Below are 27,823 nucleotides of genomic sequence, written 5' to 3' on the forward strand. Positions count from 1 at the left end.
TTGGGACTACTTCTAGATCTCCATGCCTTCAATGAGCAATTACTGCTCTGCATTTTCTTGCCTAACATGACTCCACATCCAGGTGGATGCCAAATAGATTTTACCAAATTATAAGCTACAGGATAAATATTTTCCTCTTAATTTTGGTTTCAGTGCTAAGATTCTTAAACATTTATTTTAACATTCGCAAATAAAACTGTCTTAGTTATTCTCATCACCCAACTACCGAAAGGTATTGTTTGAATGCCAGAGTATGAGCTATTGCAGATCACATAATAGATGCCTACACATTCTCTATGCTAGTAACATTTATTACTGAAACAGTGTTTTGTAAAGAGCTTTGAGATACCTAGGCCATAAAAAGCACGATATAAAACAAAATGCTATTCAGTTCAATAGATGTCTGATAAGAAAAGAACCCTAAAATTTGAACAGTTCCTCCTCCCCTTAATCAGCCCTAACAATGGTACCCCAATCTTGGCTCTCCTGCACAAAGCAATATCTGTCTTTTAAAGAGAGGAATAGGAACGTGCAGCTAACAGAGCGCTCTCATTGGTGGAACATTGTTAGGTGTTTTATAATTGATAGTTTTCAGCATCAGCACAAAGGTAAGGGCTTTAGCCTTGAATACTACCTACTAACAATGTACCCACATACAGAAAACTAGTGCTAAATGTATTTATTAAAATAAATGCTTTAAAATAGTCCTGCTTTTCATACAAAGTAATTATCTTACCCTATGTGTAAAAGGTACTTTTGTAATCAATGGTATACAACCAGCTTCAGATACAACCACATACATGCACGCCATTACACACAGTGATGCTCATCAGATTGCATGGGACTGAATCATTTCATTATGTTCTGTAGCTCAATTCTTCAATTCCTGTAACTTCAGCTGGAATTCATCCAGATCAGCCCTGTATTCTAAGATAAAATCAAAATACTTCAAGGCCACAACCACCAAGAAATACAATCAGCTCTAAACACAGAATAAGATATTTCATACTTTTCATGCATAGCTCCCACTCTAATAGTGTCAGGGCAACAGATTTTTTTTTTTCTTTTTTGGCACTTCTAGCCTGTTCATTACCAAAGGACAAGAGAAATATGTTGCGGGTATGAATGAATTTTGTAGCAGTCAAAATAGGAGTAGCAGCCAGCTGGAGAATTTTAAATGCTCTAAATCTTCACAAGTCCTGCCCAGGAACCTCATCACTAACAAGCAAAAAACTTAATGTGTTAAATACTTTGGACAGAGCAGAGCAGTAAAGAAATAAAATTCAGGAGAAAAATAAAACAAACAAACAAACAAAAACAACCCAGAAGAAATATAATACAGTGACGAGTTTCCCACAGTACAAGACAAAAACAACCTTGTTAGTAGAACCAGGTGAGTAATCATATGGGCAAAATGTTTTAATTACTAAAAATGGTTAGTTTTGTTATCTGGAGAATCCTATCATCTCTTAATTAATTAATTTGCAAGTATTTGGATGACCATCAATTTATTCATAGAAATGTTTGAGAGTTGCAAGCTATGCAAATTCTGTTGCTAATTAGTTAATGGCTACATTCACCCTGTCAGAGGCTGACAATCAGATACTTGTGCTTGTAATTCTTACACCCACCATCATCTGCTCTTAACAGTACACCAGAATGCTTCTGTACTTGCGCAGAGTGGGCAGCACTGATCCTGAGTGGCTTTCCCCCCAGGATCAGTGTTTCCATGGCAAGTCCTGTGCAAAACTATCTCATCTTTTCCTCTCTGCAGTGGGCGCTTAGGGACAACAAAACAGACAGCAGAGAAATAGGTTCTACCCTATCAGTACAGAAGCTGGTGAGAGTCACCATTATGGTCCAGATCCAAAAAAGCACTGGGAAATTAAAGCATCTTATGCTCCTTGATATGTTCACATGTATGAACCTCCCGCCCTCAAGTAACTGATTCATTCTTTTAAAATTAAACCCTATGGAGAGAGGGACATAGAATGAAATTAAATGATGGAGGATCTCTGGATAAGATTGAAATACTGTTGGCTGATCACTGAATGACAGTGACACAATTCCTCTACCTTTGATTTCATTCATCATCTATAATGCACAAGCCCAATGTGGGGTCGTTGGGTGCGCAGTGTATCCAGGATAGTTTTATCTCTCAGAGAAGTAAAAGGGAACAGTGCTGTTGTTTTTATTTTTCAGTAGCTGAGATTCCCTTAAAAACCTGTAATAACATAACCCAGGTAGTGACCCAAGCTAAATTAGAAAACCAGAATTCTTCTCTAAGACTATTAATTTGCAGTACCAGAAGATCCTGGGATCTTGTGCAGCTTAGGGCTTTTAAAATAGTTATATGGGAGAAATTCACTTATGTGACCTTAAGCATATCAGTAACTGTTGGGCTGAAGCCTTGGTGAGTCAATTCCCACTGCCATTGCTGCTCCCTTGGAGCCAAATACTTGACATTTGTTCTTTTATATCATTTTTCTACATTTACTTACACTAATAATCTATTTTCTCTTAATATATGACACAATATAATTTAGGATGTTCCAGTTATGGGGAAAAAATTATGATCCAAGTTCAATGTCCTCTGCTACATATATGTGTTCCGCCTCCCTCTCTCCCTGTCTACTGCCATTATAATGTTTAATTCCAGAGGAGCTGGCAGAATTTTCTTCCTCTTATGTGTTTTGTTTTATTTGTTTGTTCTTGTTATTCATTTTATTTCTGTTACAACTCTGGAAAAAGATGCACTTCAGTGGGTGATAACCAAGACCACGCAGTTTAACAGATGAAGTAGCTGCTCTACATTTCAGAATGACTAAAATAAGTCCTGCTAGCAATGCAAAAATTTTACCTTTTTTATTTTTTAAATCACTTAGGACACTTGCTTCAAATTAACTGCCTCACATTGCTTTCCTCAAAGGGAAGTGAGAAACAGCATTTGTTTGATATAAAACATCATATTCTTAAAAAGCCGAATTATAAACAGAACCATACGTGAACACACACAGCAGGATAGAAAAGGTCAACCACTTCAGTGGTAAAACCACACAAGCCCTCATTTGAGCCAAAGTACGCTCCCTTCCCACTATGAAATAACTCCCAAAATGGGAATACGAGTAATAATTTATTTCCAGTACCTGTAAATAAGGCCAGCAGTTACAGAACTGTAAACAGACACTTCAAGGAGCTTCTCTTTGTCCCCAGTGTTGTTAGAGGACAACACTGTACGTCTGATATGCAAGCAAGTGGAGATTTGCATGGAACTCTACTGGATGAATGGCAGAAAAGTAGCTCTGGGTGGTTTCCTGCAGCTTACTGGGCTGGAAACAGCACAGAATATCTGGCTACAGCCTGGCTGAAAGAATATGACATGATTGCAGCCTGGAAATAAATGATTTGTCTGCCTGTACTAAATGAGGGTAAAGAAACAGACAATGGAATTTTCAAAACATGTCTGCAATGACATTGCACATATAACACTAACGTTCAGCTCTAGAAGCTACCTCTTCCTCCTTGTTTTCTCTGTCAAAGGCCTAAGCAGAGGAACTGCCAAATTTCATTTAGCTGTTAGGCTGTACAGCTTCCACTGGACTTGTCACAGAACCTACTGTTTACATCAGTGGCCTGAAAAGCCTCAACAATGAGAACGTCACTGAAAGCTCACTGCTTAGGGCACAAAGTTCTGCAGGAGCTGCGGTGCAAATTCTTTGATCCTTGTTCCAAACTACTCAGAGTTGCTGATCCTTTGTGAATATGACATTATTCATCTTATTCATCTTTGGTTCATCATTTATTCAAAATTTTGGGAACAGAGAAGAGTGGCTTTCATTTATAGCTAAAGGAGTGCCTAGCTTGAATTTCACTTCTCTTTTTGGCTGGTCATTTGGGTTTTGAGATGAGAAGGCTTTGCAAGATTTAAAGGGTTGGAATGGCAGAAACACTCACTGATATCAGCAACGTTTTCTCAAAAGTTGCTTTCTCTTTTTCTCCTCTTAATGTTACATTTCAGCCTATAAGCCAGCATTCCTCCTGCCAACACCTGCTGGAACATAAAGGATTCTGAGACAACAACGATCTGTCAGTTACAAAACAATAGCTGGACTCTTTCTCACATTGTCCTCATACAAAGTTAGCCACATCCACCCAGAGACATTTGAGTAATATAAGTCAAATTAAATAAAAGGGTGAAAGCAAATTTAGAGCATTAGTTGAAGTAAAATAAATCTCTGTGAGATTACTTCTATTGCAAATTAACTGTTTTTACTTTGTCTCTATCCCTGCCCCATTGAGTTTGTTACTTTTTCTAATAAATCTTGCTATTATTAAGTTTATTGCTGTACAGATCATGTCACAAAACTATTTTCCCCAGTGGAACTCTTTTCTCTTTGGAAGAAGAAACACAAGGGGATAAAACTGCCTTGATCGCATCCTCCTCCTGCTGGTGATGTTCATACTGATGGGTGTTTTGCAAATAAGATGTGTATGTGAGCATAAATATAATTATAGTACATCTTTGTTGTGTGGCTGTCCTATAATTTTAAATAAACTTTACCAGATACAATATACTGCAAATTTCTGCTACTTCTATTCATCTATGCTACTCTTGTTATTAAAATAAACTATCTTCTCCCTTGAAATGGTGAGTGCTATTGACTGAGATCTGTAGGATTTTTTTTCATAAGGATAGGCTAATCCTGTGGAAGGTGCTTTATTGCAGTCTAACTTTTGTTTTCTCATGAGCAGTCACTTTCCACGGGGTTTGAGATTATGAACTCTCAACATATTCTTAGAGTCTCAAGAGATTTTCTTTTCAGTCATATTGTGCTCAGAGAACTAAGAATTTTCATCCAAATTTGTGATAGCCTGCATCCAGTAGAGCACTCAGATGACAGACCTGAGACTGGCAGCAGCTCACATTGCAATAGTGTTCTCTGTAGTCATGTTTGACCATGCTGCATCACAGCGCAGCTGGGTGGTGAATCAGGCACAGTGAAGTAGCAGTAGACAGCTACAGTAGGCAACTGAAGATGGAAGAAAACATTATTCAAAACTTAATTTCAGTAAATTGTCCTGAAGGGCAAATCATTAACCCCATGCGGCCTAACAGCAACTTCATGCCCTTGCTCACAAGAGTGAAGAAGTTCTCTCCACTACAACGCCAGAGACAATTTAGTACTGCAACAAATTTCTCAGACTAGAACTACTACAGAACAGAGAACTCAATGTTAGAAAATGCCCTATATTAGGAACATTTTGCAGTCACTTCATGGTCACTCTCACATCACCTTCAGGGCACATAACCTGGTCTGCTTGCAGAGAGAGGCTGAAGTCCAGAGAGAGCCTTTAACAGCTTGCAATCAGATTTGCAAATCTCACCAGCTAGTACATATTTATCTAGTTAATGGCCTCCAGCTGCAGTTGCAGTGTACTTTAAGTTCGCTGGGAAACACAATACCATTTCTTCCTGTCCTTTCTTCATCAAACCCACACTGCTTTGAACTCCTCCATGAGTTGTTTGGTTTATATGATCAGTTCATATGAGTACAAGCACTACACAGTCGCAAGTAAGAATACAGTCCCATGCAAAGACTACTCCAGTCTGTCCTTAATTAAGTAGGAATCAGGTGCCTGGCATGATGTAAATCATGTCAAAAGTAGGGATCTCTCAGATACCCCAATTTCTAACTGATGATTGGCATTAACATCTTACCCAGCCATGTCCCTACAATATGCCAGTCAAGGGCAGAGAGAGGGCACTCGTTTGATGAGAATTGGGCCCTGCTGGCATCAGGTGCAAGGAATCTGCAGGATCCAGAGTCCTGCTTTTCCCAGAGCCATTTCCAAGCTGGCACAGGGGCTGACATCTTCCCACGCAGTATGGAAGAGAAAAGTGACCGGCAGTGACAAGGCAGTAACAGCCTCTCTGCTAGAACACATCCAGTCCAACGCTGCCAACAAAGAGGGAAATGTTCCTAGTTTTCTGTTTGTGATTACACTGTTTTGTCATTGCTGTCAGGATGTGCCTATGCAATATGTGCCTCTCTGATGTCTCGTGCCTGTATGTTTCATTTTTAGCTGAGTGGGATGTACAGTAATTAGCCACTCATTCTCCTTGTCTATTCTCTGTGTTTTGTTTCTTTTCCTTCGCTTAGCGGATTTTGGCAAGCCTGTGGCCTTACTGGCAACTCCTTCCCTTCTCCCCCATCTGAACCTCCTCTGTCAATTTTCTTCTCCCTGCCTGCGAGATGACAGTTTATATATTTGTAAACACAAGTGAATATGCAAATATGCTCCAAATATGGACTATGCAATCAAATTATCATGGGTTTGGTGGAAATCTTTTCTGGTTTATTTCCTCTAGAAGTACAGCATCCCTACTGCAAACAATTTACAGCCAACAAAATATTGCTTGAGTCAAACATACGCAGTGGAGTTGACAAGTTTTTAATTCAAGCTGGAAAAATTTTGTTCCTGGGCTTTTTCTTTTTTCTTCTTTCCTTTTCATTATGAATTGTTGCCTTTGGGTTGTGTTTGCCTTAAGCATGCAAACAGCTCTCACCGATGTTATGGGGACTCACATGTGCTTAAAGAGTTGAAAACGAACAGCTTCTAGGGGCTTTGGGTTGATGGAGCTATTTCACTCCTTCGGTTAATGCTGTACAGCACTTTATGAGTTTTTATCTCATACCTGAAATTTTAAAGCTGTAGGGACTACTTCAAAGATCTCCTCTGGAATTCTTTTCCTTCAAAGGAACCAAATTAGCATAAAGGACACAGAATCAGGTCCACAAGCAGCAAAGAACAACTATTTCAATTTCAGCCATGGTTGCACAGTACAACACACACATACGTAGCAGCCATGCAACAACACTGTGCTGATCATTCTACTCTGGGATACGTGTCAGGCTAATGAGAAATACTGTGTGTATCATCTTCTCTATCTTAGCATCATTTATTCCCTAATATGCAAGCATGGCTGTCTGGACACTACAGCATTTTGAACTGCTGGTCCTCAGGGTCCTATGAAGCAGCTCTTACATTTTCCACTAATCTCCTTTTTCCCAAGTGCTATACATTTTAAAGAGATGCCATATGGCACTTAAACAGAGAAATCATATGGTGTTTTGCCCTTTCTTTCTAATTCCATTGGCTTTATATTTCTCAAGTTGCATTCCCAGTTGATGAACAACGTCTTTAACCTCTTGAGTGGTCCTGGTCTTAGATACACAGCAACATGAAACTTGTGCTGGCTTCTAATGCATACTGGATGTCAACAATACTACTGTTGCTTATTTCAGCAGCTGATTTTCACCTAAGTGTAGTAGTGGGAACTCCATTATACCCCCCAAGAGTAAGTGGAAAACATAGCATATCTTCTACTGATGTACCATAGAGCATTTCCAGTTCTCAGGCAGAGAACAGTCAGAAGTCATGGAGTTAAATGGCTACAGCTTCATGAACAGGATTGAATTCTGGAACATGAAGTGCACATTTTATTGATGATACCCCATCCGCATGCATTGTTTCTTCAAAAGGAGTAACCAACAATTGCTTTGTAAGCTTTTTCTATTGCCTAAGGAGCAGAGCTATGGTGGTTTTGTGGAAGTTAATGTTCCTTTTCATATGAATTATTTGTGTTTGATAAAAAGGAAGGATCATTACCACTATATAGTATCACAGGAGGTGTTAGAATATAGACAGGCATATCACATATGATCATGGACCCTTTAAGGCCTCCAGTCATATGAGACAGAGTTCAAAATTATAGGAAAGGCTGAATTAACATCTCTCTTTTCCTTTTTCCTCAAAGTGCAAATTGAACCCATCATATACCCTGAGAAACCAAATGGTGTTACTGTTTGGTCCACTTAATACTGAGCATTTCAAAATGCCAAATAAAAGCATGACACTCACTTGTGCCTGTGTATATTTATCTATAGAAATAAGATGGAAGAATACATCCACAAGTATCACTTGCATATCAAAATAATGGTAAACGCTCATCTGTAGGAGTGACTGGATACAAAAGCAATTGCAAGTGTTTATGCAGTACAAACATGGAGGTGAAGTTAAAATACCTTTGAAAATCTGACCCATATTATTGGCAGTAATAAGGAAATCCTCCCTCTATAGATAAAAGAGAAAGTACCCTCATTATTTAGTCAGACCTTCACACCACGAAGACCCAAACACAGAGGGGTTATCAAAATGCCCTTAGAATAATAAAATCAAGCGTTGACACACCAAGAAGCAAAGTTTTAAAGTGGAGGCCCCCTGACAAGGCTCTGCTTTACTCATAGAGGCTGGCTGGGCTGATTACCACATCTGAATGCTTGTAGAGATACAATGCAGGATGTTCATTAGCAGAAACTGCTGTCCTGACAAGAGCATTACTAGAATTATATCAATTAACACCAGCTGAGGATGTGTCCTGTAATTTTTAAATACAGCGAAACTATAAAGAGACTTCTAAAGTTTAGAATTAGGATTGTGAATTGCCAGCAGTGCAAGCTGGATGTCTGTAAGAGCGCCAGTAGTCTGAGGACCACGTGCTGCCCATCCCTGCACATCCAAAGCTTGAAGGAAGGAGGCATGCCAGGAGGTCAGGGGAGGGGTGAGACCAAGAAGCAGAGCTGCCAATGCGAAGGCATCCCCCCGAAATTTAAGGCTTATTTTCTCTTCCCTGTAAATATATTTTCAGCATTCTTTGCTGCAGCCGTGACAGCAGTCCTTGCCTATTGGACCCACACACAGCATTTTTTTCCCTGGCACCGTGCTACAAGCAGTATCAGTTACTGCTATCAGTTTCCATGCTTAGCACGGGCTGGATCATGGCTTTGGTAGTGCAGGCAGGTTTCAGCAGCACTGATGTCTGCATGGATGCAAAGTCAGACTTCTGGCTTCACTGTTTTAAAGCAATTCTAACTCTATGGGCTACAGTGACTATTGTCTGCTCATGAACGGCTCTGGAGATCAGTATTTAAAACCACGATAAACACATATCATTAGTAATACACCATTCACAAATATGATAAAGGCAAACTAACATTTGCACATGTAGTCTTACCTTACTTTTAAAAACTGCAATGCATTTGCTTTCCCCTGAGAAAACACCAGCCTTCTTCAGGCTTACTAAGGAGTGTTATCAGTCCTGTCACACCAGCTTTTGTCACCTAAAACCTAGCAAACTGTTTACATCTGATTACCTCATATTTGTTAACTAACATGGACATTTTCAAAGGCGGCCAAATTTTCTGTTTCATATTAAACATTTGAAATCATGTCCTTTCTCCTTTTTTTAAATAAGACACCACACACAACTTGAAGAGTCCACAACTGAAATGCCTAAATGCAGACTTAGGTGTTCTGCAGCTGAGCATCTCGATCTTCACTGCATGCACTGCAATTGATCTGAAATACTTAAGTCACGATACACACAGAGATCTCCAAGTGCTTTTTGGTGCTCACAGAGGTGTTCTGAATTTAATCTGGCATCATCCAGCATTCAGACAACATCAAGAATGTCTTTTAAAAATGTTTCTAACTCATGTAGTACAAATGCAAAAATATATTTATATATCTCCACATTAATATCAAATAGTCATCAAAATAATCATTTGAAGATAAAACAACAGATGCCAGCATGTTATGGTTACTTAGTGCTAACTACCCCACCAAATTAAAACTGGGCCTGGTGATCCCAGACACAGATTCAATAGTGTTTCTATATTTATGTGTTCATTCTGATTTCAAGAAGCTGCGCTTCTTAAGTTTTTCATTGCTAACCACGGAGTTCAGTTTAAGCTCTGTTAAATCCATAAAAAACAATATTGAGTCTATGTATTATGTGCCAGTTCCATCTAAAAGTATCGGGTATGGAATATGGGCCAGATACAATGGAGCAGCCAAGCACATGTAATTTACCCAACAAATCTAAAGCAATCCCACATTGATTTTTGCAGTTTTGTAGCCCCTAGTCACAGAGTGGAGAAAAAATGGCTTACTCATAGAGTGTGTGAGTACTTCAGGCTACATCACATTCATCTTAGAGCCTGTGATTTGGGTTGCCTTTTTGTTACCTTTGTTGATGGATTTTTTTTAGGTCATTCCATACAGTTTTCCATTCTAAAATATTTACTTCTGTAGTTAGAAAACAAAATTGTTGTGATCAGCTGATTACTTTCACCTAACTTACAGAGTACAGAGGGAATATTGTACCATTTTAACAGTTCCATAAGGCAATTATTTTAAGTGAGTGTAAACAGAAAATTGTATATGGGTAAGGAGGTAAGTTTTCAATAACATACAACACTCAGGAACCAGAACTAAGGGATACAAAAGAATTGAGTGTACAATTACAATTCAAATGGATATTTTTGAAGTGATGCACATATGTATTTGTGTAGCATAAAATATCTATGTTTAGACAATTATACTTCTAAATAATTTTAAATCCTAAAGGAATACTTCTATATATCTTCATATTCATTTAGAAATTATAAATGAAGACATTTATCAACATATATTAAAATAATTTTACTGTCCAGAAATATCTGCTTTATTAACCAATTCTTAAACTATAAATTCTATGATAAGTTCTAACAGCATTTGGACTTAGATTGCAGTCTATAATATATGCCCAGACTGAAAACTCCAACTTAATAAAGAAAACCTACCAGATTTAAGCTTGTTTCATGTCCAGAGCTTTTTTTTTTTCTTCTTTTATTTACTCATAAGTATCATTAATACCAGAGATCAACAACCTTTGCTGCCATGTATGTCACTCTCTCTCTTCAAGTCTTTAGTAGTTGCATGCTTATCTATTTCAGTCAAATGTATTTCTTATCGAAAAAAAAAGAGTGAGCAACCTGACAATACAGTGTTATCGAATTTTTTCAGCTGAGACCCACATGTCATTCAGCATTCAGACATGCTTGTGCTTGATTGATGGATGGGTTTGTGACAAATAAAACTAGGATCAAGAGCTTTGCACCTTTTCCCCCATCAGGAACCAGAGTAAAGCACAACTCTATAACAATGGCAGGATTAGGGATGCATTAGCTCTCCATCGACCAAAACCATCCATTCCCATCAATACTTTGCACTTAATAACCTGAAGCTATGATAAGAAAACAAAAGAAGGAGAAAGGGACAGGAGAAAACAAATCAATAGAAGAAGGGAATGTCTAAAAGATGCTCTGTCCAAATGAAGAAAATTTTTTGCTGAATTGCTAGGATAATGCCCCTTGACAACAGAACAATGTACTGTCAAGGTTTATCAGCGAGGAGGCCAATTGGCACAATGTTAAGCACAGGTTTGGCATTTGAGTGGTGGCACTTACTGTAGAAATAAAATACATAATGCCAACATGCAGATAATAACTACTCATATTTGTTTACTACCAGCAGTCTGGATACCCATAAGGAACACAATTACATTTCTAGATGTGCTGAAACATATGTTATGAGCAAAAGGATGGATCCAATCCCCCTAATCTACAATTGTTATTGGCTGACATATTCCACTAAAACTTTGTGTTAAAATATTATTAATTTCCACTTGAAATCATATATTTATTTCTTTATTATTAATTTACATCTTATCTGATTTAATAAACTGACCTGAAAGACCCTGAGCAGTCTTAGGCTTTAAAAGGCCAATAGATTCCATGTAGCCTCTTACCTACTTGAAATACTGAAATCTAGGAGCTAGACTAAGGCTGGAAGCAAGAGACAACCTCTCCTCTTCTTCAGGATTAAAATAAGAGAAAACATATTTATTGAACAATTGCAGCTTACTTGGGAAGATAATGAAATATCAGTTAGGAAACAGCTTATCTAACAGATCCTAAAATAAACTGCTCTCTTTACTGCAAGATTCCACGCTTGAGTTTGCTGCAGTGGTGAGCAAAACTAGAGAAATCTATTTCTTTCATGGTGCATCTAGTGCCAAAGGATGGAAGATCTAACAAACCTCTTCCATCAAGAACCATCTTCTGCACAGAGCCCTGAGTGCTGAGTTGCCTTACTTTGGGCTGAGGCCAGTGCTGGATGCTGAATTCCCTGCCTTGTAGCTGACCTGAGACAGAAAACTGCCCATGTTCATTGAGGGACCCTCCTTTCTTTAATACGTTACAGTTTTATTTCATACTCCTTATTTATTCCAAATACTATTAGAATAAATGTCAACAAATAGCACACAGACAGGAAGGCAGGAATGCTGCTGATCAACACTCACTGTTTTAATCAGCTAACCTGTTTTCCAATAAGCCTCTGATATAAAGGGAAAACCCTAGTATCCAAGACACTAAACAGCATTACTTCACATTAGTTTTATGAAAAGTAGCAGAAAATATTTTGAAATGTTTCCTCTATTACAACTTTTTTTTTTTTTTTTTTTTTTTTTTTTTTTTTTTTTTTTAAATATCAACCTACAATTATCAGATTCTACTCACTATATCAGGATAAGTATGTTTTAATATCTCCATATTAGTCATCTAATTGTCAGTGTGTACCAGGAAGGACAAAGACAGCCAAACAGTAAAAACGCAAGACAAAACAGGCAGTAGGGATTGTGCTGCTGGTGCATCATACACATGAAATCTCAGTATCCCTGCACTGTTGTATGTAAATGATGATTTTGATTTTCAGCTTCAACTCAGCATATACACTTGCTGTGATCACAGGATGTTCTACAAAGAAGAACCAGTAATGATCTAAAGGGAATGCCACAAGGAACAAGCATGTTCCTAGAAGTCAATGCAATCTTTACAAGTTCCTTGATGACTACATGAAGTTACTGAAAAGATATGGAATTAAGTAGAAAGCGCTACTGTGGCTGTGCAGAAGCCAAAATGCATTCACGTGAAGTGAGATAAGAAGACAGGCAAAAGAATATTACTAGGACGTGTTAGAGGGTACCTGAGTAAGAAGAGCAGCAATGACTATGAAAGGAAATAGCTTATAGCGATTTTTTCAATTCAGTGTGTATGACAGAAGTAGAGTTAAACACAGCAGAACACGAACATAAGTAAAGGATGGAAATAAATTCATAAAAGATGCAAGAACTACAAAAGACATGATAAACCAGGAGCTTTTCTGACAGCAAACACTGTATACTTTAACTGTTTCTAATGCTAGAGTTACGTTGTATTGCGTTGTATGAAATTCAAAAGTGCTCCTCCCTGTCTGGAGTTGTTCTCCATACTGTAATGAGCACAACTTTTGGTTATTTTAGTTTAATAATATCGTTACCATCAATACATGTTAGAAAACAAAACAAAACAAAAATACAACATAGTTCAATGAGCACCTTAAATTTCAGCATCTCCAGTTACTTGCCCTGATTTCCCTGATTCTGATAACACAACCCGTGTCATGGTGGTGCTTTTCCTTTACTGACTTCATTTGAGGGGCTGTCTGGGTGGAGCCAATACAAACACACAGTTCTGTCAAAGCTGCAAGAAGTGAGGGGCAGGTAAGTGATTTTCTCCCCATAACATACACCTCACAGTTACAAGAAATGATTTCAATAGCACTAGCATCAAATGCAGTGTTAAGGAAAACATTTATTTCCTTGCATTACAATTCTGAACACTTTAAATGCTCATCTACAGTTGTCAGGAAATATTCAAAAACCTGTTTGCACTGTTTCTACTGAAAGGATTGGAGTCCCTCTGTTCACTAACACAGCCAGCAGTCCTAAGGAGAACTGCCAGTAACTACAACAAATCAAGAGATGTACTTGAGAAGTTCTCCAAACCAGTAACTTTCCATTCCACAAATAAACAACTACATTTGGCAAGCATGTCATATAATTCATACACAGTGAAGAAGTGAATATCTGTTTTAAGTGCAGATTTCAAAGCTATTCTAACTACAGAGCAGCTAGAGCACTCCCATAATTAATTGCTTATTTATTTCACACCAGAAATAATAATGATCTGATCAAGATATCATCAGTTCCAATCAGCCTGTTATTTCCTAGCTGATTTCAGGAAGAGGATGAATGAGCAAGACTGAATAATAAAGGCCCCAATTCTGCAGGGAGCCATATGACACACAAGGGGGGGGGGGGGGGGGGGGGGGGGGGTGAGAAAGCAGAGTGTGCTCCAGGATGTATGCAGAGGCAAACAAATATTTTGGCACAGCACAGTGATTATTTCCAGACCTTATAATAGAGATGAGATGCAGGTGAGTTTTCAGATGTCTTATTCGCTTATTCCTTTTCTTCCTATTGTCTCTCCTGTTTGAAATAGCCATGGAGTTATTTCTAAGTGGGAACTGAAAACACTCAAAGTTACAGCTAATTTGCTAACTGCCTTTCTTGTACCATTTCAAATCTAAAACTTTGGACCAAATTTTCTTCAAAATCTAATCAACTGGACTAAGCCAACCCTCCTGCTCCCCACTGGTCCAAACACTTCTTTTTCTTTCTGTTAAATATGTTTGGATCCATGCTCTATAAGGACTGATTGGATGATATACCCAAAGCCATGTTTTGTCTCTTATTTTTAACGTGTTACTTAATCCTGATGTGATGATCACAGTCCAAACTGAAGAATACACGAAGTTTATGCTAAGCCAGTTTTATCCCAGTAAAGTAGCTCTAGAAAAGTAAACAACCTTATGCCATTACTGCAAGCTGAGTTATGCTCTTGCACTCAGTGAAAGAGTACACTGTTTTGCAACGCTTTAGCCTCTGGAAAACGTAAGTGCAGGTACTGAATGTAACACTTCAAATAACTGCTAATGTAATGAATTTAAACATTTGACCTTGATCAGTGAGCCACTCATTACATGCCCTGGTTTATGTATAAAACTGCAGCTTCTGGATGACAGAATAACACAGCTTTCATGTGACATTCATCACATGAAAAGTATTTACAAACAATTCTTTTCTTCCAGCTACATATCTCCTCACGTTAATCAATACAAGAAAATTGTGTGAAGTCACAATCGGCGACTCATGTCTTAATTGCATAGATATGCATGGGTAGGTCCTCTTTGTTCTACTACTTCCAGATGTTCCATGAATTAATTCTAGGGGAGTTGTAAGTGAATATATTTATATTCATACATTAGGTATGTGCTTCATGAGGACAAACACTAGAAGGTATTACTTGTGATAAAAAAACAGGATCCAAAATATCTTTTAGATGGTCGTGAGAAGGTCCATCAGGTTATGAAGCATTTGCCAGCCAGATCTTCAAGTCTTCATTTTGGAATCAATTCTTTTTCTTTGGTGAAACTAAACGCATATGCTCCAGAGGGTTTGCCCAACTTCTGAAGGACATGTGCCTATAATAGGCCTTTCTCATCTCTGTCTTGTTAACAAGTATATAAATAAGAGAAGGCTTCAGTAATTGGCTCAGAGTTACTAATGAATTAATTAACTTCAGTCTATTTTACCTAACCTTTAATAATAAGAATCTTTTTTTTTTTTTTTTTTTGGTCTAGCAATAGGTCTGACAGGCTGAAAAAACAGACATGCAGCAAAGCTCTTGAAAATTAATGAGAAACGAGGAAAGAATCAATGTACATTCTGCTTGCAGAGAACTGACACAAAAAAGACACAATAAACCATGAACAAACACAGTCAGTTTAAAAAATAGGTTAGAAAAAGTGGGCAAATTCAATTATAGAAGTAATTAGAAGATATAGGGCAAGGCTGCCTTTTGGGACTGTGCCAGAAAACATGAATTAATAAGAGTGAATAGAAAGCGCCCATGTAGTAATTAAGAGGCAATCACCTATGGCAATGAATACCTGAAAACAGGCTGCAAACTATTAATTCAGTGATCAAAAATATTTTTAGATGATTAATATGGCAAATTTGTTTTAAAAGACTAATTTCTGGAAAGATATCAAGACAATAGCACATTATTTGTTCCTTTGGCATTTATATAGCTAATTAAATTTTATAATTTGCAACAACATTAAGCATTATCTGAAAACAGTAAAAGCAATATTTCCTTCACTAATTCTTTATTATAGTGGCTTCAAAATCAATAAGTTAAGAGTAGCTCAACTTTTTAAAGGGAAATTCAAGCACCCAGGGGCAACTGCTCCCTTTATTTAAATGATTTTTTTGTTGTTTATTAAAAAGACACCATGCATAAATTCTACATAATTTTAGCTCTTAAAAATTATTTCAGAACCTGTTTTAATTATAATTCAGGGGATTATAAACACAATTCTTTGATACTCAAGTAAGCCATCATGCTAATTTGTGGCCAAGAGAGATTCTTCCTCCAACAGAGCATGTCCCTCCCTTTTAGACACAAAAAAATGAGCAAGTGACAGAAAAGGTGCGCAGCAGCAGGTGACAAAAATCACCATCTCCTAAAGACCTGCTAACAAAATCTCCTGTTATATATGTTATTTATTCTTTCAGTCAACCAGGTACTGGCTGCTTCTTTCTGTCACAGTTGCCTCTCAGGTCACCACAAAAACTAACATAAAATTTGCACCATTTCCAATAGTTTGTTGTCAGCACTGGAAACTTATTAAAAAAAATGGACCTATTCTGCAAAGTAAGTCTAAGTGGAAAGATTTCACATGAGGAGCAAAACAAACTGCAGAAGAAGCCTTAACATAACTTTAGAGCCATATTAAAGACATGTTTATTTTAGTAAACAAAGCATTTTTCACTTCAACCATTGAGGATTATAAAAAGACAGGAGCTTCAAACTAATGACCAAGAAATAAAGACTGATGGTAAATTTCTGTACTAACACCGACCATGAGTAATTATTATATTCTACTGGCATTGCTACAAAAGGGAAGCATCTGAGTGTTGTTGGCAACAAATGCATGCCTTACAGCCTTAAGATTTCCACCTGTTTTGCCCTTCCACTTCCAGTATATTTTTAAATAGTATTTATGCTCCCAATTCACAAATATTATCAGAACTATAAGCAATAGAAAAAAAACATAGCTCCCAGAGATAGACAAAATTGTCTGCAACAAATTAAACACTCACATTTCATGGTTCAAAAGTCTGCCCTCATCACAAACTTCCCTGCCCTCATTTTCTCCATGGGAAAGATTGTGGTTTGAGACTTACCAGAAGGACTAAAGGCGAAAAATTACTGAAAATAAGATGGTGAGAGGAAATGAACTGAAACAACTGAAGGAAGGTAATCGTAAAAGAAAAAGAGCGGGCAAATGTTACTCACAAAAAAAAAAAAAAAAAAAAAAAAAAAAGGCAATTTATTTCAAAAACAAGTTGTTCACCTGTGCCAATATATTTAGAGACATAGGGAGAGAGTGTTCCCTCACTATGTATTAGCTGCTGTCTATTTTACCTAGAAAAACTTAGAAAAATTGAATCTCTGAAAAACACACAGCTTAAAGCTATGGGTGAAAGAAGTTAGTGAACTCACACTGGTTTTGTGAATGCTTCAAAATGAATCACAGTTTGAGACATTGCTGCCACACCTTTAACTCCAGGTAGCCTCCACGGGTCTCAGAATGGGTTGTTTTCTTCTACAGTGCTCAGACAATGAAACAGAATGTGTCATATCTGGAGAGTGTCAGTTTATAATGCTGCTGACAAAAGCAGTCCCTGGCAAATGGAATATATGCTGAGTTGCAAAGATGCTCTTTTAAAAGAAGAGACAAATTATTTACAGTCTAGTATAGGACACAGACAACTGGTGGTTTGATTACAAAGTTGACTATGAGCATCTCAGTGTAACTTTACAGTTGTGTTCTCCTGGAACCAAATCCTCAGTCCCTGGTTACTGTTAAATGAAAGCGCCACAAGAGGAGTCTCTAGATGGGCTTTGGAGTTTTATCCTCCACAGTAATCCATTAACAGAACTCATAACATGACAGCAACTCCTCCCTAAAGGACAGCACAGTTTATAGTATCTGTGTCACCTGGTGTTAGGCACCCAGCTTAATTTCCTTCACTTACCTTGCTAATTACTGGACACAAAGTGCCCACTGAGGCCAAGTTCAAAAGAAAACCCTAATTTTTCCATGCACGTTTTCCATACTTTAAAAATCATTTGCCAAATTCATGTGAACTTCCATCACCCACAATGTCATCTGATAAGGAGTCCCACCACGACTTAACTATATGCTGTGCTGAGGAATCACCACTTCTAATACTGAACATGAACAACTTCCATTTGATACCCTTTGGTTTAATTGAATGCAAAGAATCAGTACCTATCCGCACTTTCTTTGGCATGCATATTTCATAGACCTCTATTAAACTGCCCCAGCCCTGTTTGTACCCTTTCCTTCTGCATCCTGATCATATCCTTGTACCCACTCTATCATGGCGACTGTTCTTGTCACATCTTTCAGCTTTCTCTGATTTTACTCAGTTCTTTCTGAGTTGAGGAGGCTGGTAATGCACAAAGTATTCAAGGTACAGGTGTTCAATGGATATAAATAGTGTTATAATGATGGCTTTTATTTTGTTCTCTATTCTTAAAATTTTGGTTTAACTGTTCTTGAGGTGACAGTTTCACAGAACTATCCATTTAATTCAAGATCTCATTTCTGAGAAGTGATGGTTAGTTCCCAGCCCATCATTTCATATGTAAAGATAGAGTTATTTTTCCTGTGTGAATTTGTCTGCACTGAATTTCACGTCATTTTTTTTGCCTATTATCGCCAGTATTGTAAGATCCTTCTCAATACCCCATAGTTGGTCCTTCTCTCAACTCTCCTGAGTAATAGCACCATCAGCAAATTTTGTCCCCTCACTATTCACCTTCCTATTTTTTTCCCAATTACTTATATGTTGAATAGCACAGATCTCTGTGGGGATTTCAGTCATGACCAACCTCAGCTGTGAAAACTAACCATTTTTATCCTACACTCTGCTCTCTACTGTCAACTAGTTATTTATTGATGTGAGGGTCTTGCCTTTTGTGCCAGCGCATCTTACTTGCTTAAAGACCCTTAGTGGTGGACCCCAGTAAATGATTTGTGAAAGCCCAAGCAGGTGATCTCACCTGTGTTTCCAGTGTTCTCCTACTTGTAGATTCCTCCAGAGAATTTCAGATTCTGTACTTTCAAGTCATGACTTCTCTTTCAAAACCCATGTAAATTTCTCACAATGTATCACAGTTATCCATATCACACTAATTCTTTTATCTGTTAGAGCTTCTATATGTTTCCCCAGCACAGACATCATACAACATACTAGACTGTAGTGATCTGGATTTGCCTGAATCTTTCTTTAAAATCTACTGCTGCGTTAGCTAACAGTTATTTATTACTGGTTGGACTCAGGACTGTGGTTTGCCATGTAGACATACAAGCAGTACACAGTGGGAAAGGCAACTTCACAATAACCTTAAACTTTCCCAAATCTGAGTTAACACCTAACTAAAGGCCACCCACCCATCTCCAAACCACAGCTTTGCTCTAGCTGCCATGCATTTGCACTAGTGCTCGGTTTGATCAAGGAGCTGGTAAAGCTGAAGGCTAACTCCACTAAGCAAGTCATTATCTTTCTCTAACTTCACATATCCATAGCACTCATCCCATCACAGGAAGAAGGGAAGACATTGATAGAGCACGTGGTGTGACTAGCGCTCTCGACAGCAGTGAATATTTGGAACAAATTAATTTGGAATCTGCACTTAAGCTAGGGGAGCAAACCTGGAGCATGGGCCAGAAAGTAGTGGGTGGGTGGGGACGGTGAGGTGGGAACCCCTGAGGCTGTTGCTAAACCCAGCATCTCATCAAGTCACACACTGAGTGCAGTGTAGAATTCCGATACTTGGGGGCTAAAGATAATCAATTACAATAATCAAACAAGCTTTTTCTAAACAAGTATTTAGGAAAACTTGCAGGGTGCATTTTCTCTGCTCAGTGAAGCTATGTCTTGATTTTCAGATTTAGGAGTTAATTTGTTGGACGAGTAGGAGGGAAGAAAATCAGGGACTGGGGAACTTTCAATACCATTACTAAAATACAGACAGCTTGGGAGGTACTTAATCCCTATCCAGCACTTCTGTCATCAGCTAAACATTGTTCCCCATTGTGCACACAAGGAGAAGTGCAAAGCTGACCTAGCAGATTGAGATGAAAAGATTAGAATCAGAAATTAAAGTCTCCTGGAGAGATTGTTCAGCTATTATATACTGATACATTTTTTATGGATTTCACCAGGTTTTAAAAATCACGCTAAACTGAAACTTGGAAACTTTAAAAACATGCCTCTGATTGTCAGCATTTCCATCTGACTGCTGACTAGGTGCACCATGGAAGAGAGATCCTTTCTTAGTTCATCTGAAGAGGAAGAGTGAAGCAAAGAAGATCAGAGAGTCCAGTTTTCAAACCAGATGTCCAGGCTGCTTTCACAGCATCTGGTCTGCCCTTCATTTGGATAGGTAGAGGAAGTGTGAGCAGAGGACACAAATATTATCATAAGAGTACAAACTGGCTGTACCAGGTCAGGCCAGACATCCTTCTAGCTATGCACTATCTCTACAAGCAGCCAGAAGTTAATGCCCTGAGAAGAGCAGAACAGGAGTATGATAACACTTCCTCTGAGTACTCTTCCGGCTTCCCTTGAACTCATGTAAACTTTAAACTTTGACAGTATCCTGTAGTTTAATTCTGTTACATTTCAAGATTTCTCTTCCAGCTGTCATATCTGTCACCTGCCTTTGATGATCTTAAGTTTTTGTCCAGGCAAAGGCTGTGCACAAAGCATATACATGTAATGCCCACCTTTGTGATGATTTCATCTACCTTTATAATCTCTCCCAGTAATCTTTTCTAGTTATACAGAGTCTACTTTGCTTAGTTTTCTTTTTATGGAAATCTGTTCCTATAGACATAATTACTGCTTGTTTTTGAAAAGACAGAGGGAAGACTGGATGCAAAATATGGTGCCCCATGGATATATATATTGGCATAAATACTCTGTGCTTATCTTCTATCTATTTCCAATTTATTTCTCATATTCATTTTCTTTTTCAGCAGCACTGACCACTGAGCATATTCTTCCATGGACCACTTTTATAAAGCTAAGATCACATTCCCTGGTGGTAACACAGACAAAAGTCTTTTTTAAAAATTTTCTTCCAAGTTTTGGTCTTTCACAGACACACCTCTGTAACTCGGATCTAAACCGAATTTCAGTTGATATTTTAAGGATGAGTTGCTGAGTTTCATCTCCAGCCAGTCATGTTAAATGTCATTGCCTTAATTGCCTGAAAAACCTGATATCATCACCAGTCACTGCTTCCATTTTGCTTACGAATCAAAGAAGGGAGTTTACGCACCTCAAGGTATAATCTCCCCTTTCAAACTGAGAACCCAAGATTTCCTGCTGCACAGTGAAGCCTCCTTCATTTTATCTTGACAACTCCTTGCCAGAGAGACAATAGCCAGTTTTGAAACTTTATGTCTTTTAACAATACCTGAGTACTTTTTGCTCTGATGGACGTAATGCATCAGATGATGAGGTTTTCAAATCACCTCTCCTAGAAGGAACCAGTCAGAACACTCTCCAGTGCTCCTGGCATTGCACACAGTTTAGAAACTAATTCTCTTCTTGAACCAGCATCCAAGGTCAGTGACAAACACAGCTTTGAAAGAAGGGTACATTTAAAACCACTCCTCTTTTCAGATGAATGAGGATGGTAAAGTGATGCATTTTTAACAAAAGCCTCTAATAAAGGTTTTAAAGCACAGTGATAATGGGAATTAGCTTGGGAGAACATGCAAAGTGTGGATCCAACTTAATCTGATTAGGACTCAAACAGAAGTAACACTTCTGCCAGAAGTCACTGACAAAGAAAGAAAAGGGAAAATTGGAAGTGCTTTGGAAGTTCGGATTCTATTTATTTATTTAAGTTGCAGCATGGCATTTTCTGAAATTTTCAAAACAATTTATCGAATACTTTATGCCAAAATTTCATGGATGCAATTGCTTGAAAATGACATTAATGAAAAATATGAAGCATTTCAGATTGTTTTTCCATTTTAGTAAAACGTACAAATGACAAAACAAAAATGGATGTTTTGCTAAGTATCTGTGTCCGCTTTTGAGGCTTCTGCCAGAACAGCAGCATGGATCAGGAGCAAAATGCCTCCACAGCCATCAATATAGTTCTGTCTGCAGATACCACCAGAAGACAAGGGTTTCTTTGTGTCTTCTCTGGTAAGTGCCAGCATAGCACAAACCAACACCACTTTTTAGATATCTCCTCAGTAGGGAAACTGGCACAAGGAAATGACAGTGGAGTCTGGATGACAGCAAGGAATACCATACTGAGAAAACCAAAGAATTAAAGAATCTGAAAGAGGGAAAGTTCATGGAACTGAAATGAAAAGATAATTACAAGTACAGAAGGAAAAAGAAAGAAATTACAATCAGACATGCAACTAAGACACAGAAGGAAAAGGAACAATTTAAGAATTATTCTAGGAAGAGGTGAAATGGAAGTGAGGGAGTGGCTGCCTCTTGAATTCATGTCCCCATTGCAAGGCCATGAAACCCCTAGGACACGAGAAAATGTCTTACAAATTATCCATATCTTCTTGCCACAGATATTATTTGTGCTAGGCTTCCAATGACCTTTAAAAGTAAACTATTGTATACTGCAGGAATTACATACCTCTTCTTGTTTAGCCTCATTTGTCAATGGCATCACATCTTCCTGTTGACTAGTGGGTTTTTTCCTTGTTACGCTATTACTTTTAATGCTCATACAATGCAGTTTCATGCATCTTGTTGGTCACATCCCATTTCTGCATCTTAATCACTTGATTCTCTGGAGGCTCATGATATACCTTTAGACATGTCGTAAACTGATTCCTGTAAAACTCCCTTCTGAGTCTTTGGTTAAGGCTCCCATGTTAACCAAAGATATTTCTCAGCATACAGCCTGTGATCATCTGCAGTGGCATAGTTTCTGCTTGTACTTTTGGTATCTGTCCTTTAAAAAACTGCTATCACCGTGTCTTTACTAGTCATTTTTTCTTTCTCCTTTATATGAAACCAGTCATCTTATATGAAATGCCAATTGCTTTAGCTTTGTATAAAATCTCGTGAAATACATCGATCCAATCTCTTTTGTTTCTTAATGTTCATCACAGCCCACTAGCAGCCAATGCTCACTTGTTCCATAGCCCACTGTAAGACCACGGACAGGAGATCTGCAATAGCATAAAGGAACTGGGTACATTACTCCTATTGAATTTCATCCAAGTGATAATTGAACCAAAAGTCATTGGGAACCTGGAGCCTAAGACTGTTATGTCTTAAAAGAATGCTTATAATGTGTACTTATCAGCTGCTTTTACCACTCAGTACAGGGCTAAGGTGGAACTGTCACACGAAGGGAATATTTCCAGGAGCAGGAAAGCTCAGGCAGTGTGCTTGAACTCTCATGATCTTCCACACAACAAATAATCTGAAATGTTTTGCTAGCACATTGAAGCCTGACTCATTTCCCACACCATCAGATCCAGCCATCAGTTGCAGGTACACTTAAGAGCAGAGTAAGGACATCTATATGCACAAAGAATGCATCTGATTTCACAAGTTCAGAAATCCACACAAGAATGAGAAACAAAGAACAGAAGGTCTCCTGTAGTTACAGATATTATATATACGAAACACGCTATGTCATTTTCACAACAGAAGTATGTTCCAGCTCATCTCTACTGACATGCTGCTTGATTTTCTAGAACAGCAATGAAATCAACAACTGAGCCAAACTTCTTCAGCAGTGTGACGGATCACTGAGCAATGGGTTTCAGGAGCAGAACAGTTGTGGAGGTTAATCATTAAAGCTTGATAACCAACCCACTGAGATGAGAGAATTGTAACACTGAAGGTAGTAAGAGTAGATCCTGCAACTGGTCAGTTTGCCCAGAGTTCATTCAGTGGATATAGCAGTTACTAACACTGAAGGACAATCTAAAAAGCACATGAAATCCAGAAAGCAGGTAAGTCATCACTGAGCTAAGCTGTTGCAATACACTGAGATAGGAAACCTCATATATTCCAAACCTACACCAGAGGTAACAATGTCACTCAGACCTGCTATGTCTCAGTATTCTCATTTAAAGAATACTATGAAACAGAGATGGGGCTGCTTAGTCTGAAGAAGAGCAGGCACTGTGGTTACCTGAGAGTGGCCTTTTCGTATCTAAAGGGGAGCTATAGGAAAGAAGGCAGACTTTTTTAGCATGGTCTCTGGTGACAGGACAAGAGGAAATGGTGTCAGACATAAAGAGGTTAGATTTAGGTTGGATATAAGGAAGATGTCTTTTACAGTGAGAGTTGCCCAGAGTTGTGGTGAATGCCCCATCCCTGGAGACTTTCAACATGAGGCTTGGCAAGGTTCTGAGCAACCTGATCAAGCCGTGAAATTCTCTGTTCATTGCAGGGGAGTTGAAGCAGAGGACCTTTAAAGTTACCTTCCAACTCTAAGATCCTAAGAACTATGAGCTATTTTTAATTACATATAAATATTTTATAGACAAAAATAAAAAAAGGGGGGTGGGGGGAGAAATAAAAACATTTGTATAGAGATAAATGCATTGTATAGTAGAGAAGTGCTGAAACCCACAAGAAGATATTTATTTAATTGAAAATAGCAAATGTACTAACTGAATGATTCACCATCAAAGCACATAGCGCAGCTAGGTTTGTGCATTACAGGCGTGAAGGCCAATAATCTCATGACTGAAGAACAACAAACTGAGACATGGTAGTCCCTGTTCAAAGCCGAATTTTCTTGGTCACTGAAGACAAACAGAATTTAAACAATGGAAGAAAAAAAAATCAAACTAAAGTATATTTGCAGCGTGTATTCTTCAGTCATTACCCATTATCCATTGAAATGCACATAATGAAAAATTTCAGTTGTTCTTGTGTCTTTATAATAACCCTTTGGTCCAAGACAAAATTAGTTACCATTTTCTTTCGCCTGAACTAGATGCGTATTACCATTTGGTTTGGGCTTTTTTGATAAACAAAAAATAATTTTTTCCGTAGGATTCTTATCAAAAGCATCATCAGTGCATCCTTTGGTGCTGCGTTACCAGTAACCACATTAGATTCTGACATACACCATGCAACCATATTCCTGGTGAAACACACAACACCACTGCATCCTTTCCCACGCATACTATCAAAAGATCCACAAGAGAAGCCACTAATTCGTTGTTCTATGTAGACTTTCAGTGCAAATGACCTACTTTGGAACTCAACAACACTGCTGACATCTTCACAGGAAGTTCTTTCTCTTTCTAGCCAAAGAAAGCCATCCAGTGACAGCCATCAGTCAACCGGGAAGGACCAGTGATAAATACAAAAACAAGAGGTGCCTGATTGAAGCGGGCAATGTACTAATCTTGTCATCACACTCAGAGCCCCTGCTACTATACTGCTTGCCATTAATAGAGCAAAAGAGCATTTAACTACTGAATGGAAAATTTTGTCACCATGTGTCTAAAGCCACCTTCAGGGATTCCCACAGTAATGCTATGCAGAGACAGAGAATGAAGAAAAAATGCCAATATGAACTCTGAGCATGTATTTGTAACGTTTCACATATATGAAGATTAGATCACACATTTACTTTTTTTTTTTTTTTTTTTTTTTTTTTTTTTTTTTTACGACTACAAAAGGCAACATCCCAAATACACCAAATACACAGCTACCCAAGCATAAAACAGAAACTGCTGACTCGTATGAAAACAAAAACTCTCACAAACAAAACACTATGGTTATGGTTGAATGCCCGATGTTCCTATTACATTGGCAACTGCTAGCACTGCTATCTAATTATACTCCGTTTTAGTTCTGAGCAGAATTTGACTGAGTACTGTCTTCATGTGTTCAGTGAAGTCACCAGATTTCTTGGAAATAATTGTCTAAGTTTTTCATTTGGTACAACTGTCTCTTCTGAACTTCAGTCAAACTTGTACCACATATTTTTTGCTCTCGGCTACTAGGAAATGACAGCTACAGACTCAATGGTAACTCCTGAAAATGCTGGGTATACATGACAAGCGCTAAATTCTGTATGTTATTTCTTAATTATAATTTTTGTTTCATTATTAATTCTTATTTTACAATACCAGATATTGACAAGTTTACATATATGTAAACATCCATTCAATCTTTGTAATATCAGGAGAGATTACTTTTGTGATGAACGTATTAATGAGCTTAATTATGTTTTATTGTAATGGTGTAACAAACAGAATTTATGTTGCAATTTATTTTAGAAGACTCTAGATAGATTAAAATGAAGGTCAAAAGTCATAGTGGATAATAGCTGATGGTTTTGATAATGCTAATTATGTATTACTAAAGAATAAAGGTGGAAAGGGAAATATGAGCATTAAAAGAAAGATAAACATCCCAATGCTGAATTTAAAATGAAAAAAAGAGAAAACTTTAAATGTCTTTGTAGCTCACTGTCAGAAACCAAAGACATAATGAAGCCTGAATTAAAAATGTCAGTTTCTGTGAATGTTGATAACTTGGTTCTTTGTTGTACAAGTCAAAATGTGTCTGTTTGATGGGTTAAAATGACAGTCTACAAATGGGAGAAGCTAGAGCTAAAAAAAGAAGACCCCCCCACTTCCCAAAAGACTTATAAAAAGTAGGCCCGTAATGCAGTACTTTAAGGAGAAGACCTGTAGGGTAGAAGAGCCAGTATCTTTAGGAAGTAACCAAGCAGCACTAAAAGGCAATGTCCATGGCCAATCAAAACTATTTCTCTAGCTGCTGGGGCTCTTGCATCTCTGTCTTCACACTAGACTGGAAACCCTTTGTACTAATTGCCAGACTGTACCAGATTTTCTGGTTCAGTTCCATCCCATAATTGACTGACAATGATGGGCAAGGAAGGGGAAAAATTCAGGCTCACCACTGCAAGCAGAGGGTCAGAAATGGTTTCATAGGGAGCACATCACTGCTTGGCACTAAATGCAGGGTTAAGCAAGCATCATCTGTACTTTCTTCTAATTCCTGGGTTAAAAGGGGGATGGGAAAAACATTCACACTGTAGCAGGGAAAAGAGATGTTGAGAGCTGGCATTCCTCTGCAAAAATCTTCCTGACAGAAAGGGAAACATGTAGAGGATTTTTTGGGAAGCTGGTCACTTATTATTGAGATGTCAGTACATTACTTATGTTAAAACAAATAAATAAAGGTTATGGAATTTGTTACTCCATAAAAACAACCTCCCACATTTACAGCAAACACGAAATTATTTGCTTATAAAGTCACTGTTCTAAGCAGTTCAAATAATTCACGATCTTATGATCCAAACAGAAAATAACTTGTAAATAAAAAGGTGGAAGTGCTTTAAGATAAAATGCATACATTAAAGTTCAGGATTTAACAATGCATTTTTATGTTTATAAATCAATACTTGCTGTGCATCTAATCTAGTTCACTGCAGCTTAAACATATTTGCATGCTGATTGATACAGGATCCCCCACTTACAATTATTAAAGTTGAATTCATTTAATAAACCCTAGAAAAACATACTTGAAGAGGAGAGCAGTACAAATTCTTTCAGAAACTGGACTACTGACAGCATCTTTCTGATTGTGAATCTTATTTACCCTCAATTGTTCTCCACCTACTTTATTCCAAGCAAACAGCACCCCCAGAAGCATTTCCACAAAGCATTAAGACAATTCTGAGACCAAACGAATGAGAAAAAGAAAGTAAGAAAGAGAGAAAGAGGAAGAGAGAAAGAAAAAGTGAAAGCAATCGAGTGCAAAGCAGTTCAAAAGCACCTAAATGTCTGTGCTCTGCCTGCCCTGGAAATACCATACCCCCAGGTCAAACACTTT

The 27,823-nt window shown here is 37.9% G+C and overlaps 1 protein-coding gene across 2 annotated transcripts in view; it reads right to left on the reverse strand.

Annotated features, from left to right (window-relative positions):
* Positions 1-27,823, reverse strand: part of SOX2 (SRY-box transcription factor 2) — an 80,279-nt gene that overhangs the window by 51,872 nt on the left and 584 nt on the right. The gene's annotated exons all lie outside the window — the stretch shown is intronic.

The sequence above is a fragment of the Excalfactoria chinensis genome, chromosome 9 (genome assembly GCF_039878825.1).
Source record: "Excalfactoria chinensis isolate bCotChi1 chromosome 9, bCotChi1.hap2, whole genome shotgun sequence".
Classification (NCBI taxonomy): Eukaryota; Metazoa; Chordata; class Aves; order Galliformes; family Phasianidae; genus Excalfactoria; species Excalfactoria chinensis.